This window comes from Schistocerca gregaria, chromosome 5 (genome assembly GCF_023897955.1).
Source record: "Schistocerca gregaria isolate iqSchGreg1 chromosome 5, iqSchGreg1.2, whole genome shotgun sequence".
Classification (NCBI taxonomy): Eukaryota; Metazoa; Arthropoda; class Insecta; order Orthoptera; family Acrididae; genus Schistocerca; species Schistocerca gregaria.
Genome location: NC_064924.1, coordinates 276,251,699 through 276,266,527, shown reverse-complemented (window position 1 = coordinate 276,266,527; position 14,829 = coordinate 276,251,699). Strand labels below are relative to the sequence as shown.

Here is a 14,829-nt window from a genome sequence, read left to right as displayed (position 1 = left end):
CAAATCAGGTGTTCTATTGTTTGGTAGAAATTGCCTCCCTTCTGTAACTTCCTATTAATTTCGTTAGTTATTCTTCCATCCCTAGAAATTTCACTCTCTAAATAAGTGAAACTTTCTACCACTTTGAGGAGTTCTCCATTCAAGGTAATATTTCCGTTGATCCCTTTCTCTCTTCCAAATGCCATTACTTCACTCTTGTCTTTATTTCTTTTTAATCCATACCTTTTCATTATTTCCTTCCACGCATCAAGTTGTAACTGTACATCTACCTTTTTATCACCTCATATTACCATATCATCTGCGAAAATCATCTTTTTGTCTTTTTCTTTTACTATATTGTTAACTGCCCTATTCATTCCCTCCATCACAACATTAAAAAGTGCAGGAGATAGAATACTTCCTTGCTAAAGTCTTTGTCTTATTTCGAAGTATTCAGAGTTCCCCAATGGTGTTATAATTCTACAATTGTGTCCTCTGTACATTGTCTTTATTACATTAATATATCCATTTTCTATATCTATCTTCTTCATTTCTTCCCAGAGTCTTTCCCTGTTAACTGAGTCCTATGCCTTTCCTATGTCTATAAAAACCATTATCACCCTTTTATTATATTTCCAACTTTTTTCCATCAGTTTACGGATAGAAAATATCAGGTCGATCGTACTTCTTCCTTTCCTAACCCCCTGCTGTTCTTCACTCAGATCCTTTTCTACCTTTTCACTTATTCGATTTAGTAAAAATCTTGGCTGTATGGCTCATAAAGGTTATTCATCTGTAGTTTTTACAAAGTCTTTTATTGCCTTTTTTGACGATGGGAACAATGTCTCCTCTTCTCCAGTCGTCAGGCACTGAACTATTTCTCAACACACTTGATAGTACTCTATACAGCCACTGCATTCCCACTTGACCTGCTGCTCTTATCATGTTCACTGATACTTCATCAGGTCCTGGGGCTTCCCCCATTCATCTTCTTCACAGCTATTTCAATTTCTTCCAGTGTAATTTGTCCTAATTCTGCTTCCCAACTTCTCTCAATTTCTCCATTGTTTGTTGTTTTCTCGTATACCTGCAATAATATGTAAATTACTTAATTTCACCAATAAATTTGTACGTATTGCGTACTTTAGATGAAGCCCTTTACACCTTTTACATGAAGCCAGTCGCTTGGAGCAGAGTGGCTCCAGCCCTAAAGACAGGAGAAGCTACAGTAAAATTAGACGGACAAGGCGCTGCGGCTGCGATTATATTTAGCGGCGCGCGTAGCGGAGGACCAAAAGCACTTCCTGCGGCCACACACTGCACGCCTCTGGTGTCGCCTTCCTTCCCTTCCACCCCTCCCCCTCTCCCCCCCCCCTGCCCCCACCCCCCTGCCCGCCTTTCTCTTACCACGTGGCGCCCCATGTTCCAGGAAGGCGTCACCAGTCGCCGCCACCAAGTCCAGGTAACAGCGTCTCAAGTTTGTATGACGTCATGTACTACGTGCATTTAAAGGGATCTAGACACCGTCAGTCTGACGTGCAGTTATCCGTCCAGCTGAAAATCTATTCAGGTGTCGGAACTCAGGTGTGTAGGATGTACTCAGTTTTCTCTCATTAGGGCGTACCCTGACATGGCAATGAGTCACTGGAGTATGTAATGTAGTTGAGCTGTGTTACTTCTTTACTTCTTCCCGAAAAGCGGATCGAATTTCCTTTTATTTTCTTCACTATACAGTCACGACTGGCTTCACGTCCCAGAGTCCAGTTTGTCTATTAAAATATTTAAGTTCAACTACTTTTGCTCTTCATATAATTTCTATTCTTGGAATCAAATGAGTCCTTCCCCTGACACATTTAGCATATTTCCACTCAGTAATGTCTTTTGGAATAATTTTCTATGGTACACAACACTTTGAAAGAAAGTATTGATGGCACAACAGTGAGCAGTACGAATAAGATGTCGTTTTTAACCCGCTACCCTCCTGTAGGTACCTATTCAAGGAACTGGGAATTTTAAGTGTACCATCACAATACATATATTTGCTAATGAAATTCGCCATAAATTATACATCACAATTTGAGAAGAACTAGAGGAAAACTGACCTTTATTACCTTATTAAAGCAGTCAGTGGTTCAGAAATGAGTTCAGTATACAGCAAAAAAATCATTATTATCTCAATACTATAAGTAAGCAAGTTTTAAATCTAACCTAAAATCATTTCTCCTGAATAACTACTTCTCTTAAGTGGAAGAATTTCTGTTAAATAACTGATAGCCTGCGAAAAAAAAAAAAAAAACTACGCAGATTTTTAGTAGTGTAGTTGCCTGAGTGGGACTAAAAAATAATCATTAACTCTCAAATGATGTAAGCAACAAATATTGCTTGCCACCGCTTTCCGTTTTACACGACTGGAATATTAAGCTTGTCTTTCGTCATCGCTATTTATTCTGGTATGGTAAGCCAAGTATAACATGCATACTACCTTATACTGGCACACGTTGACAAGAGTAATACGCCTACTGAGATCTGTTTATTAAATGTTAATGACTATGCACCGATGGAATTTATATGTCTGCACACTGTTATTGAATCTCGCTTCGTTTTGAATAGAATGGGACTGCAACGGAAGTTATTTAGAGAAATTGCGACCCGTAAATAACACTAATACTCTCAAGTCGTCTTTTTCTTCGTCTGAAGAACTATGCTGCAACTCCTGCAATACAAATCGGTTCTTTGTTACCTTAAGATGAGATGACGTGTGATAGAGTGCGCCGGGCCTTTTTGGAGGTCAATTTGTAGGGAAATGATTTGTTGGACTAAGAGATCTAATATTATTTCCTTTGCATTAAGACTTATCATTTCGACTGTTATATTAAGACACCGACAGTTACGATACACTGTTGTTCCCTGTTGTACCACATGTTTCCGCTACGTTGCACTTTTTCACAATAAACTTGTCCGAGTATATGCATTTTCAAGATTCAGCACTATCTCCCGAAATCAATGTCTCAAAACAATTATCTGATTACTCCTTCATTCGCCAGTGTTCACTTCCGACGTCCATCAATTGTCTGCTCAGCGGACAGATCCGCCTCAAACTATCTAGAACTGCCTTCCGGCCACAAATCCTCAATTTCTCTCTGGGCACAACTGCCGCTTTTAGTGTCATTCTTCAAGGGAATATCTCTCGTTTGCCACCACAGCGTAGCGTCCCTACGTCATCTGTGATAATTTATTACAGCGTTTTACACATGAATTATATATGAATGCAATACTCTTTAAATAATATCGTATCCTTAGTGGTGCTTTCTTTTAATCAAAATCTGGAGTTAATTATGGGTTCCTTGCCGCAGTGGTAACACCGGTTCCCGCCATATCACCGAAGTTAAGCGCTGTCGGGCTGGGCTAGCACTTGGATGGGTGACCATCCGGTCTGCCGAGCGCTGTTGGCAAGCAGGGTGCACTCAGCCCTTGTGAGGCAAACTGAGGAGCTACTTGATTGAGAAGTAGCGGCTCCGGTCTCGGAAACTGACATACGGTCAGGAGAGCGATTTGCTGACCACATGCCCCTCCATATCTTCATCCAGTGATGCCTGTTGGCTGAGGACGACACGGCGGCCGGTTGGTACCGTTGGGCCTTCATGGCCTGTTCGGGAGGAGTTTTTTTTTATACTTCAGACGCTGAAAACGGCACCTTTAGAATCACTTTGTTTTCCTTCCGCTGTCTATCCGACACTTCAAAACTCTTTTTCTTAGGAACGGGAAGACGTACCAAGTTGAACTTATGTCATATACTATGGTCTGTCGTCCCTTGGCGGTATAACAAACGTTAGCTTCTAAGTCAATGTAATCAAAAGATTCGGTTATTGATGTCACATATCTTGATACTCGCAAACTCACTCATCAAAATCTGTAGGGTGCATCCCGTTGGTATGTAATCATGAAATCTGGCAAAAGAAAAGTCGCACAGGACAAGTAAAGGAAAAAATTATAAAATAGTTAATTTGTAATCCTAGCACACGAATTTTTTTATTTATTTATTTATTTATTTATTTATTTGCGATTTGTTATCCGACTTCAGACTTGAAATTAATACATTTTCGAAAGTTGTAGAATCCCTGGGACCAATATCTTGCCAGTATCAATGTCGATACAGGCAAAAATCGTTGATCCTCGATCCCTGGAACGGATGAACTGGATACGTGAAAATCTCGGTTACACCAAAGCGGATAATATTTCACATATTGCAATCTGTTCGTTATGTTAGTGTAAGACAGTCGTTAAATGCATCTGAAATGGCAAATCCAGCTTTTGGTCCAAAAAGAGAGCTTAGTTGACAAACCTGCACTCGACAGCCATTTATCGAACTTAATTCGCCTCCAGTAGCGAATCAAAATTCGATGAAAATAAATGGTTATGGTTGACGTGCATTTTACAATCCATGAAGTATGGCGCGCCAGCGCCGAAAAAGCAGCAAATCATGAAATTCAAAACCAAATGTAATAATGAATGGTGTAAAGACGATTAAAATTTGTACTGTGTGCATCTCAAATTTTGACATATCTCATGGAGGCGAAAATGGATTTCAAAAACTCGCAAGCACTGCAGCACACATAACATCGTTCACCATTCTGTCTCGTAGACGCATTTTTATGTGTGATGTTTCGTCGTTTTTCCGACGGCTAAAAATATGATTTATATCACTAGGGCAGGTTGAAAATTTGTTGTGGCCCGAGATTCGAACCTGGGTCTCATGCTTATAAGACAGATGTACTGACCACTACGTCGGCCACGGACTAGCCTAGCATGCCTCCCGTCAGACCCAAATTCTCAACTTATTCCACACACTACTGCTGCACTGCCCCTGTTCATTAGCCTTATTAGCCGTGGCATCTAGCCGATCCCATTAAGAGTTCAGGCTTGATGTGTATTTTCACTTGAAGGGATCTTTGGGCGTCATCGCTTTAATTATATATGTCTTGACTGGAGACGCGGCGACAAGACTGAGAGAACTGTAAGATTTCCGGAGGGAACTGGTCGCAGAAGACGAGTCTGTGGCGCAGGCGAACGGTATGTCTGAACCCCTCAGTCGCATCCGGTATTCAGACTTGATGTCAAACGTGGTAAACAGCGCAGTTAAACTGAAGGTATGTAAGCCCCTTAACATATCTCGGCCGTCTCCCAGTTTCCGTTCATTAAAGTAATATGTGTGACTGTTGGAAGTTTATGGACAGCAAGAATCAGAAAATTGGTTGTTTTTTCCGTCCCTTTGACCTGGAGGCAAGGCTGTTAGAATTTATTAGATGCACATTTTCGTTTACATGTAAACAGTGTGGTAATATTTGTTTAATTATTTGAAAGCCTTTGTTGGTAGCACCAGAAAGAATTTTCGGCCATCTTCATCTGCCTCTTCATAGTGGAATATACAGTCCGTTCGGTTCTAACAGGAATTTCAATATGATTCTCCCATCTCTCCCTCGAATGTCCACCTCTCCGACAAGTCGCTTTATGAAGCTAAGCCTTTCTCGTGGGCCTTTGCTCTGAGTTCATAGTAATTGCTTGTACCGGTCACTTTTTGTTGTTCTGTTTTCATTTACATTAATTACCATTAACTCCTGTCTTACATCTTTTTAATTTTGTCTATGAGATCTGTCTAGCCGTTCATATCACAAAAGACGCTAAGCAAGGAGTCAAATTCACTTAAATCGAAATACTTTGATTGTATTCCGAAGAACTCTAAGATGGTGTTACCTAAATTTCTCTACACATTGAGACGTTTGTTTTTTTCATGGTAAGCATAATTTTAATTTTCAGTTTTTAAAGAAAGTCCATAGGGCACATTTTTCCATTGTATGCAAAAGTGTAATGTTTGGTTTATGCTTGTGGGACTGTGGCTTTCCTGTCTATAAATGACATAAAAACATTGCAAAAGACCGCGATCATTATTCCTAGTCAATAGACTGGAGCATTTTGATCGCAGTTTCTATCTTCATTTTTAAAAATGATCGCCTTAACGCGTTTCGGCCACAGCCATCGTCAGAATCTCTCAGATATACACATAAAACGAGAATTAATAGTTTTGTGAAATGGCTGTATATTCAATTTGTAGCCGTTAATTTGAAATTTAACGTGACAAGCCCAATTGCATGAAAGCCACCTAAGAGTCTCAGATTGTTGTTTAAAATAGACTGCGTTACTAAACAGCACTAGTCATGGTAAAGTGTATATGTGAACTGATAAGATGCAGTGTATCGAGATTTAAATGTCATCATTTTGTTCTCGAAGTGTATTTTTGTAGAAATTACTGCTCATTTATTGTTTATCTGGCAGATTCTGATGATGGCTGTGGCTGGAACACATTAAGGTGTGTATTTTTAAATAGAAAAATACAAACAGCAATCAAGACGGACAATTTTATTCATTATGAGCAGATGGCATGCAAAAGTAGGTTTCTGGCATGCGTTCTTCCTTACCACATTGTCCATTCACATTAATGTCACCAACCGTTGAAAGCCTGAATAAACAACTCTTGCAGTGCGCTCCACTGAAAAATGACACAGCCCGGTCGAGATGATCCCACGGATTCAAGGTTTTATTTATTTCAGGAAGTTTCGTGGCCAAGAGAGTGCGGAAAACAAAATCCTGGAGCTCTTAGAGCCACGCATGTACCCTGCGAGCTGTGTGACACGTTGTATTGTCCTGCTGGTAGATGCCATCGAGCTGAGGAAAAACGAACAGTATGTAAGGGTGGACATGGTCCCCAAGCATATATGCATACTTTTGATTTTATCTTGGAACTCTTCCGTCAGTGTTTTTTTTTTTTAAATCTAAAACAAGCATAAAACAGCATGGTTATACAAACACAGTAAAACATTATTACATTTATACTATTCGTCTTTTGAAATATAGTTTTCTATGGATACTTTCGTACTACCTTATTTATTGTATGTTACAGCATGTTTTAAGCAATATTGGCACTGTTTGCTGCAAATTTTCTGTGCTCTTTTTTCTGTTGCCGTTTTTTACTTAGCGAACGTTATGTCATCTGCAACGATGTGAGCGGCTGTAAGTAAACAGAATACTAAAGGGTGAACTTCGCATGTCAGCAATATATACTTGGGGTTGTGGTAGTGTTGAGGAAACCAGTTGTTTGGTGTGTACTGAGCTGTTTCCACAGCACTACCACAACCCAAAGTATATATTGCTGACATACAAAGTTCTCCCTTTAGTATTCTGTTTACTTACAGCCGCTCACATCGTTGCAGATGATATAACGTTCGCTAAGTAAAAAACGGCAACAGAAAAAAGAGCACAGAAAATTTGCAGCAAACAGTACCAATATTGCTTAAAACATGCTGTAACATATAATAAATAAATAAGGTAGTATGAAAGTAACCATAGAAAACTATATTTCAAAAGACGAATAGTAAAAATGTAATAATGTTTAACTGTGTTTGTATAGCCATGCTATTTTCTGCATGTTTTAGATTAAAATAACCCCACTGATGATAGCGCTATTTGTCGCTGAAACTAGTTTGGGATAATAAACAAATAAACGAATAACAAGGTTTTTTGCGTCAAGGCGGACTCAATTTCTGACTTTACTGTTTATGTATACTTGTGTTGACCTATTGTACCTTCCACTGTATGTAGGGGTGGACATGGTCCCCAAGCATATATGCATAGTCGTGTTGACCCATTGTACCTTCCACTGTATGTAGGGCAGGACATGGTCCACAATTATATATGCACACTCGTGTTGACCCATTGTACCTTCCACTGTATATAGGGGTGGACATGGTCCCCAAGCATATAACCATAGTCGTGTTGACCCATTGTACCTTCAACTGTATGTAGGGGTGGACATGGTCCCCCAGCATATAAGCATAGTCGTGTTGACCCATTGTACCTTCAACTATATGTAGGGGTGGACATGGTCCCCAAGCATATATGCATATTCGTGTTGACTCATTGTACCTTCCACTGTATATAGGGGTGGACATGGTCCCCAAGCATATATGCATAGTCGTGTTGACCCATTGTACCTTCAACTATATGTAGGGATGGGCATGGTCCCCAATCATATATGCATACTCGTGTTGACCCATTGTACCCTCCCAAATGACGAGATAACCCTGCCACGAAAACATTCCCCAGAACATAACCCTTCTGATGATTGTTGCAGGTTGTTTGCTTTCAGAGGTTTCACAACGTACCTGCCAACGGCAGTATGTCAGAAGGAGCAGAAAGTGTAATTCATCTGAAAGGGCCGCCTGTCGCCACCGAGTGGACGTCCAGTTCGGTACTGCCGTGCAAATTCCAACCTTCATAGCCGAAGAACAGCAGTCATCCTGGGTGCATGAACCAGACGCCTGCTGCAGAGACTCATTCGCAGCAACCTTCGCTGAATGGTCGTTCAGGAGACGCCGTTGGTAGTCCTTCGTTCATCTGGGTGGTCAGTTGCTCAACAGTTGCACGTCTTTTCACCGGTACACATCCCCTCAGCCGTCGTTCACCCGTCATCTATGGCCCATGGTGCATCATAGTTGGCGCGGCGCCAGTTTTGGATAGCACCATTTTGTCATGCGCGATATACCTGGTGATCAAAAAGTCAGTATAAATTTGAAAATTGAATGAATAACGGAATAATGTAGATAGAGAGGTACAAATTGACATACATGCTTGGAATGACATGGGGCTTTATTAGAACCAAACAGAAGTTCAAAAAATGTCCGACAGATGGCGCTTCATCTGATCAGAATAGCAATAATTAGCATAACAAAGTAAGACAAAGCAAAGATGAAGTTCTTTACAGGAAATGCTCAATATGTCCACCATCATTCCTCAACAATAGCTATAGTCGAGGAATAATGTTGTGAGCAGCACTGTAAAGCATGTCCGGAGTAATGGTGAGGCATTGGCGTCGGATGTTGTCTTTCAGCATCCCTAGAGATGTCGGTCGATCACGATACACTTGCGACTTCAGGTAACCCAAAGCCAACAATCGCACGGACTGAGGTCTGGGGACCTGGGAGGCCAAGCTTGACGGAAGTGGCAGCCGAGCACACGATCATCACCAAACGACGCGCGCAAGAAATCTTTCACGCGTCTAGCAACATGGGGTGGAGCGCCAGCCTGCATAAAGACCGTACGTTCCAGCAGGTGTTCATCATCCACGCTGGCGATGATGCGATTCTGTGACATATCGGCGTACCTCTCACCCGTCACGGTAGCAGTTACAAAACCAGAATCTCGCATTTCCTCGAAGAAAAAAGGCCCGATAACGATAGATGTGGTAAATCCAACCCATACCGTGACTTTCTCGTCGTGCAATGGAGTTTCCACGAGAGTTCTAGGATTTTCGGTAGCCCAAATTGTGCAGTTCTGGGCGTTGACAGACTCTGGGAGCGTGAAATAAGCTTCGTCGGTCCACTACACGTTACTCAACCAATCGTCATCTTCTGCCATCTTTTGAAACGCCCACACCGCAAATGCCCTCCGCTTTACTAAATCGCCAGGTAACAGTTCATGATGCCGATGGATTTTGTACGGTTACATCGGAGGGTGCGCCTCAGTGCCAACCAAACAGTAGTGTATGGAATGCCGGTGCGACGTGCGATTGCACGAGCGCTGACTTCCCCGTGCACAGACGAACCCGCTACAATCTCCATTTCGTCCTGACCTGTCTCAGCAGCATTACGCCTTGTGTTCGGTCGGCCACTACAGGGTCTATCGTCTAAACAACCCGCGGCTTCGAACTTCGAACTCATTCTCGCCACAGCTGCATTTGTCAACGGACCTTTACCTGTTCGAATCCGCTTCCTATGGCGATAGGATGGTAACGCTGAACTAGCACATTCCCCATTCTGATAATACACTTCACTAAAAGTGCCTTTTCAGTTAACGTCAACATGGTGCGACTGCTGGCGCATCTGATTCTCTCTCTCATTACAGCTCCTTTTATACACGATTGTCATGCGCAGTCACTGATGTCTTGCTGTCCAGCGCCATCTGTCGAAAATTTTGTGAACTTCGTTTCTTTTTGGTTCTAATAAAACCACATGTCATTCCAAGCTTGTGTGTAAATTTTTACCTCTCTAACTACATTATTCCGTGGTTTATTAAGTTTTCAAGTTTATACCAACTTTTTGATCACCCGGTACTATAATCACGGCAGAATGCAAACAGTTTACAAAATTATCCTTTTCGGAACTACTTCCAGCCTTAGCCCGAAAGTCATTGGTCGTGCAATTCTGGACGTAAGATACATCGCTGTTTCCGCATTTTGATAAACTGCACTGTTTTCCGTGCGCCCCCCGCCCCCCCCCCCTCACCTCTGCCCACTTTGTATACCCTTCACTGCTAGTGCTGCCACTTGACGTCTGCGAGAGATTGTTGCACATTGACTTCGAACATAGGCGGTGATCATATGAGGGTCACTCCAAAAGAAATGCACACTATTCTTTTTTAAATCCATCTTTTATTCTACATGCTTGAAAGTTTTACAGTGTGTAGATACTTCCTTTAGGAACAATATTTTCATTTCTAGACATAATTTCCATTCCTCTCAACTGCCTTACGCCATCTTGGAACCAGTGCCTGTATACCCGCACGGTAAAATTCTGGACCAACCTGTTGGAGCCACTGCTTGGCAGAGTGCACAAGGGAGTTATCATCTTCAAACCTTGTTCCACGAAGAGAGTCTTTCAGATTCCCAAAGAGATGACAGACACATGGAGCCATGCCAGGACTGTAAGGCGGGTGTTTCGTTCTTGTCCATCCGAGTTTTGTGATCGCATCCACGGTTTTTTGACTGTCATGTGGCCGTGCATTGTCGTACAATGCCACAACGTCCTGCTTTTGCCAATGTGGTCGAACACGACTCAATCGAACTTGAAGTTCCTTCAGTATCGTCACATATGTATCAGAATCTATGGTGGTTCCACTTGGCATCATGTCCACAAGCAAGAGTCCTTCGGAATCGAAAAACACCGTAGCCATAACTTTTCCAGCAGAAGGTGTGGTTTTGAATTTTTTTTTTTCTTGGGTGAACTTGCATGATGCCACTCTACTGATTGGCTCTTCGTCTCTGGTGAAAACTGATGGCGCCATGTTTCATCACCTGTCACAGTTCTTCCAAGAAATTCATCTCCACCATGCTCGTACTGTTCCAGAAATTCGCTGCATACCGTTTTTCTTGTTTCTTTGTGAGACGCTGTCAACATCCTGGGAACCCACCTGGCACAAACCTTTTTTAACGCCAACACTTTCAGTATTCTGCAAACACTTCCTTCCCCTATTCCAGCGTAGCGTTACAATTCGTTCACTGTGATGTGTCTGTCAGCAGTCACCAATTCGTTAACTCTCTGCACATTGTCTGGAGCGTGTGCAGTACGAGGCCTGCCGCTGCGAGGACAACCCTCAATATTGCCGTGTCCGCTTTCATCACGTAACCTGCTTGCCCACCGACTAACAGTATTGCGATCGATGGCAACATCTCCGTACACCTTTTTCAACCACTTGTGGATGTTACCCATTGTCTCGTTTCCACAGCACAGGAATTCTATGACAGCACGTTGCTTCTGACGAACGTCAAGTGTAGCAGTTATCTTGAAGACTTGCTGTAACGGCGCCACTCACGGGAACTGGTTGAACTAAGTTTGAAAACAAGCGGGAAGGATGTATCTACACACTGTAAAACTTTCACACATGCAGAATGAAAACTGTATTTTTACAAAAATAGTGTGCATTTTTTTGTGGAGTGACCCTCGAATTCATGTGATTGGACCGATACGTTCTTGCTAACTGATTTTAAAGTTCCTACGGATTTGGCAGTGCATTGAATTTTATATATACCTGCTGCTTTAAAATCACTTCTATTATTTTTAATATTATGTATTAGCATTTCCTAACTATTCACCTGCCTGTGCGCAACTTCGTCGTCTGTGAATTGCCTCATAGGGTTACAGACGTCATGTGCCAGCTCATTTATGCATATTGTGAACAATAACGATCTTATCACACTACTTTGATGTACTCTCGACTCTAATTTCATTCCTTATGATGAGTGTTCATTGAGAACGACAACGTTTGTGAGAGTACTGTACCTACGCCACTCTCGCGGTAGGCGAGGACATTTGCAATAATTCATACCGTACCACGACCTTCGCAGCTGTTGTGAAACTTCATTTTCATTTACGTCCATGGTGTCATTTGCATTGTGACAGTCCCTTTATTTACTGCACAGAGGTCACAGCCACACATTAGTCACAATGGGTTTCCTGTTGTTCTTTATTGCAACCCGAATTTCCTGTTCCCTTCAGTTAAGTGTCATTCTTCTGTCGGCCTTTTATTCGGGAAAAGTATTGACATTGCAGCTATACAGGCTCGTGTCCTCTGTGATTTTATGTGACCTTGCTCAAGAATCAAATGGGCTAGAAACTTTAGTTTGAGCATAGATCACGAGGAAACGCAAAATTAGGAAATGCAACTCGCTTTTGCGTTTGATTACGTAAGTACAGTTTCAATGTCGCAGCTAGTACCAATACGAGGAGGAAGCATGTGTACTGTACTGTAAACATGTAGTGCATTTGAAACAGAATAGGTTAGATGGGAATGGAAAAGTAGAGAATCGGTTGAGACCTATTTAAGGAACCATATCATCATTCGTTTTAAATAAATTATGAAGAGCCATAGAAAATCTAAACCAGGATCACAGGACTCCATCAATTTACTCGAGTACACACGCTACCAAAAATAGCTAGATTGCCAAAATAATAAGAACGCTGTCCACCGCGTAGCAATGGCGTTACACGGTAATGAAAATATACAGGGTGTCCAAGGAGGAATGGCCAAAATTCAGGAATGTGACAGGAACGCTCGTTTAAAGCAAAAACCTTCATATGAGCATATGCCGTATTCCGCATGGTTTCCGAGATAGTACGTATTTAATGTAATTTGTTTTTGGGCTAGTGGCTCATACATGTCTGTCTTACGACCTAACTTCTTCGACGTTTTTTTCTAGATCAACCTACCTCGGTGATTTCAACCTCTTTACTCATTGTGTTCTTGTACCATTAAACTAGCCCGTTGGACGTGCTGTTGTCCATGGTAGCAGCATGAGCCACTACGTGTGTATCAGAGAGGAGCGTCGGTTAACTGTGTTTGTACACGAGCGCTGGCTAAAATACCACACATTTACACTAATGAAGAGTATGGTGTTTGTTTACGGCTTCTGCGTTGTTATTGCTCCTGCTGCCGTCGAAGAATACAATCGACATGTCGAATTCCTAATCGTAAAGAGATGACCAGAGTTTTCAGAACATTGTGTGAAACAGGTATTCATTCGAACGTGTAGTGCAACAACCGGAGCAAAAAGCAACACATTGTTGAAATGGTGCAGCGTAGTCCCACATCCAGCACACGGCGACTTTCTACACAAACCAATGTCCCAGGCGAACATTACATGAGGAAAACTTGTACCCATTTCACATATAGCGTGTCCACAGTCTTCACACTGGCGACACACGCTCTGAATTTTGTCGCTGGTTAAATGACGATTATCATTTGCTTCCGTTAACACTATTTACCGGTGAAACCACGTTTACACGGAATGGAATCATCGGTAGTCGCAGGAAAATCAAGGCGCTACAGTGGACACCAACTTCGAAGTTCGTGTTTAGATCAATGTTTGGTGCGCCGTGATCGGTAACATGTTGATAGATCTAGTCATTTTAGAAGAGCGAATGACAGGTCAAAATTACTTGCAATTTTTTTTCTTTTTTTACATCTAGTTTGTTGAATATCGAGAAAATTTCTTTGGCCACGCGGACTGCAATGTATTTCCAGCATGACGGGGAGACCCTTCACATGTTACCAGAATTGTGAGGGAACATTTGAACTGCACTTAACCCTAATCGCTGGACTGATCGTGATAGTACAATTAACAGGACAACGACTTGGCCAGATCTGACGCCATCCGATTTTAGTTTATGGGGTTAGATGAAGTATACAAAAGAAATGTGAAGTATACAAACGAGGTGAACTGGTGGCCGCATCATAGACGCTGCGATCAGACCAGTAACACGACATGTTCTCCCAAGAGTGCACAAATTCACTGAAATTGATGGCGAGGTATTCTAACATTCATTGTGAACTGTACTACACTTGTAATGTGTGCGATTATGCTTAGAGATGAATGCGTTAAAAATACTTATTTCATCTTCGGACTGTGCAAGAGGAAACTGGACGCCGCGGCACAATACCTCCCTACACAAAGACGCTATAGTACATCATGTAATACACAGTACAATCAGCATAGCAAAACTTTTGAGATGTTGACGTCGACGTATCACTCCTGTATCAGTTGAAACAAGAGGATAGGAAACACTGATCCCTGAGGTAGTCAATTTTATCTTACGTTAAAATTTAGGTTACTATGAGCAAAGAGGCTTCCGTCTGACACAGTGATTAGATACAGGTTCAGGGCACGCAAAACATTTTAAATTGACAAAAAGAGAGGATGATTCAGCAGGATTATATGAGAGCTTCCTGAGTACAGATGTGGCTGTAATACACGGGCACTCGGAGAGAACGGACGTGCGAGGGCAAGCCCAGAAAGGCGCGTCCAGGACATTTTATGTTACAGGAGTCATCACCACAGCAAAACTTTTGAGATACTGACTCCAGGATATCACTTGTGTATCAGTCAAAACAAGAGGGGCTGAAACACTGATGCCTGAGGTAGTCAATTTTTATCTTACATTAGAAATTAGGTTACATTGAACCAAGAGGTTTACGTCTGAAATAATCGTTTTCAAATTTACGAAAAGACCGGTAAATTCAACGAGA

General features: G+C 41.9%; 1 protein-coding gene across 2 annotated transcripts in view; it reads left to right on the top strand.

Moving 5' to 3' along the window:
* The window catches only part of LOC126272472 (chondroadherin-like protein), a 512,729-nt gene that overhangs the window by 417,043 nt on the left and 80,857 nt on the right, over positions 1–14,829 (top strand). The window lies entirely within an intron of this gene.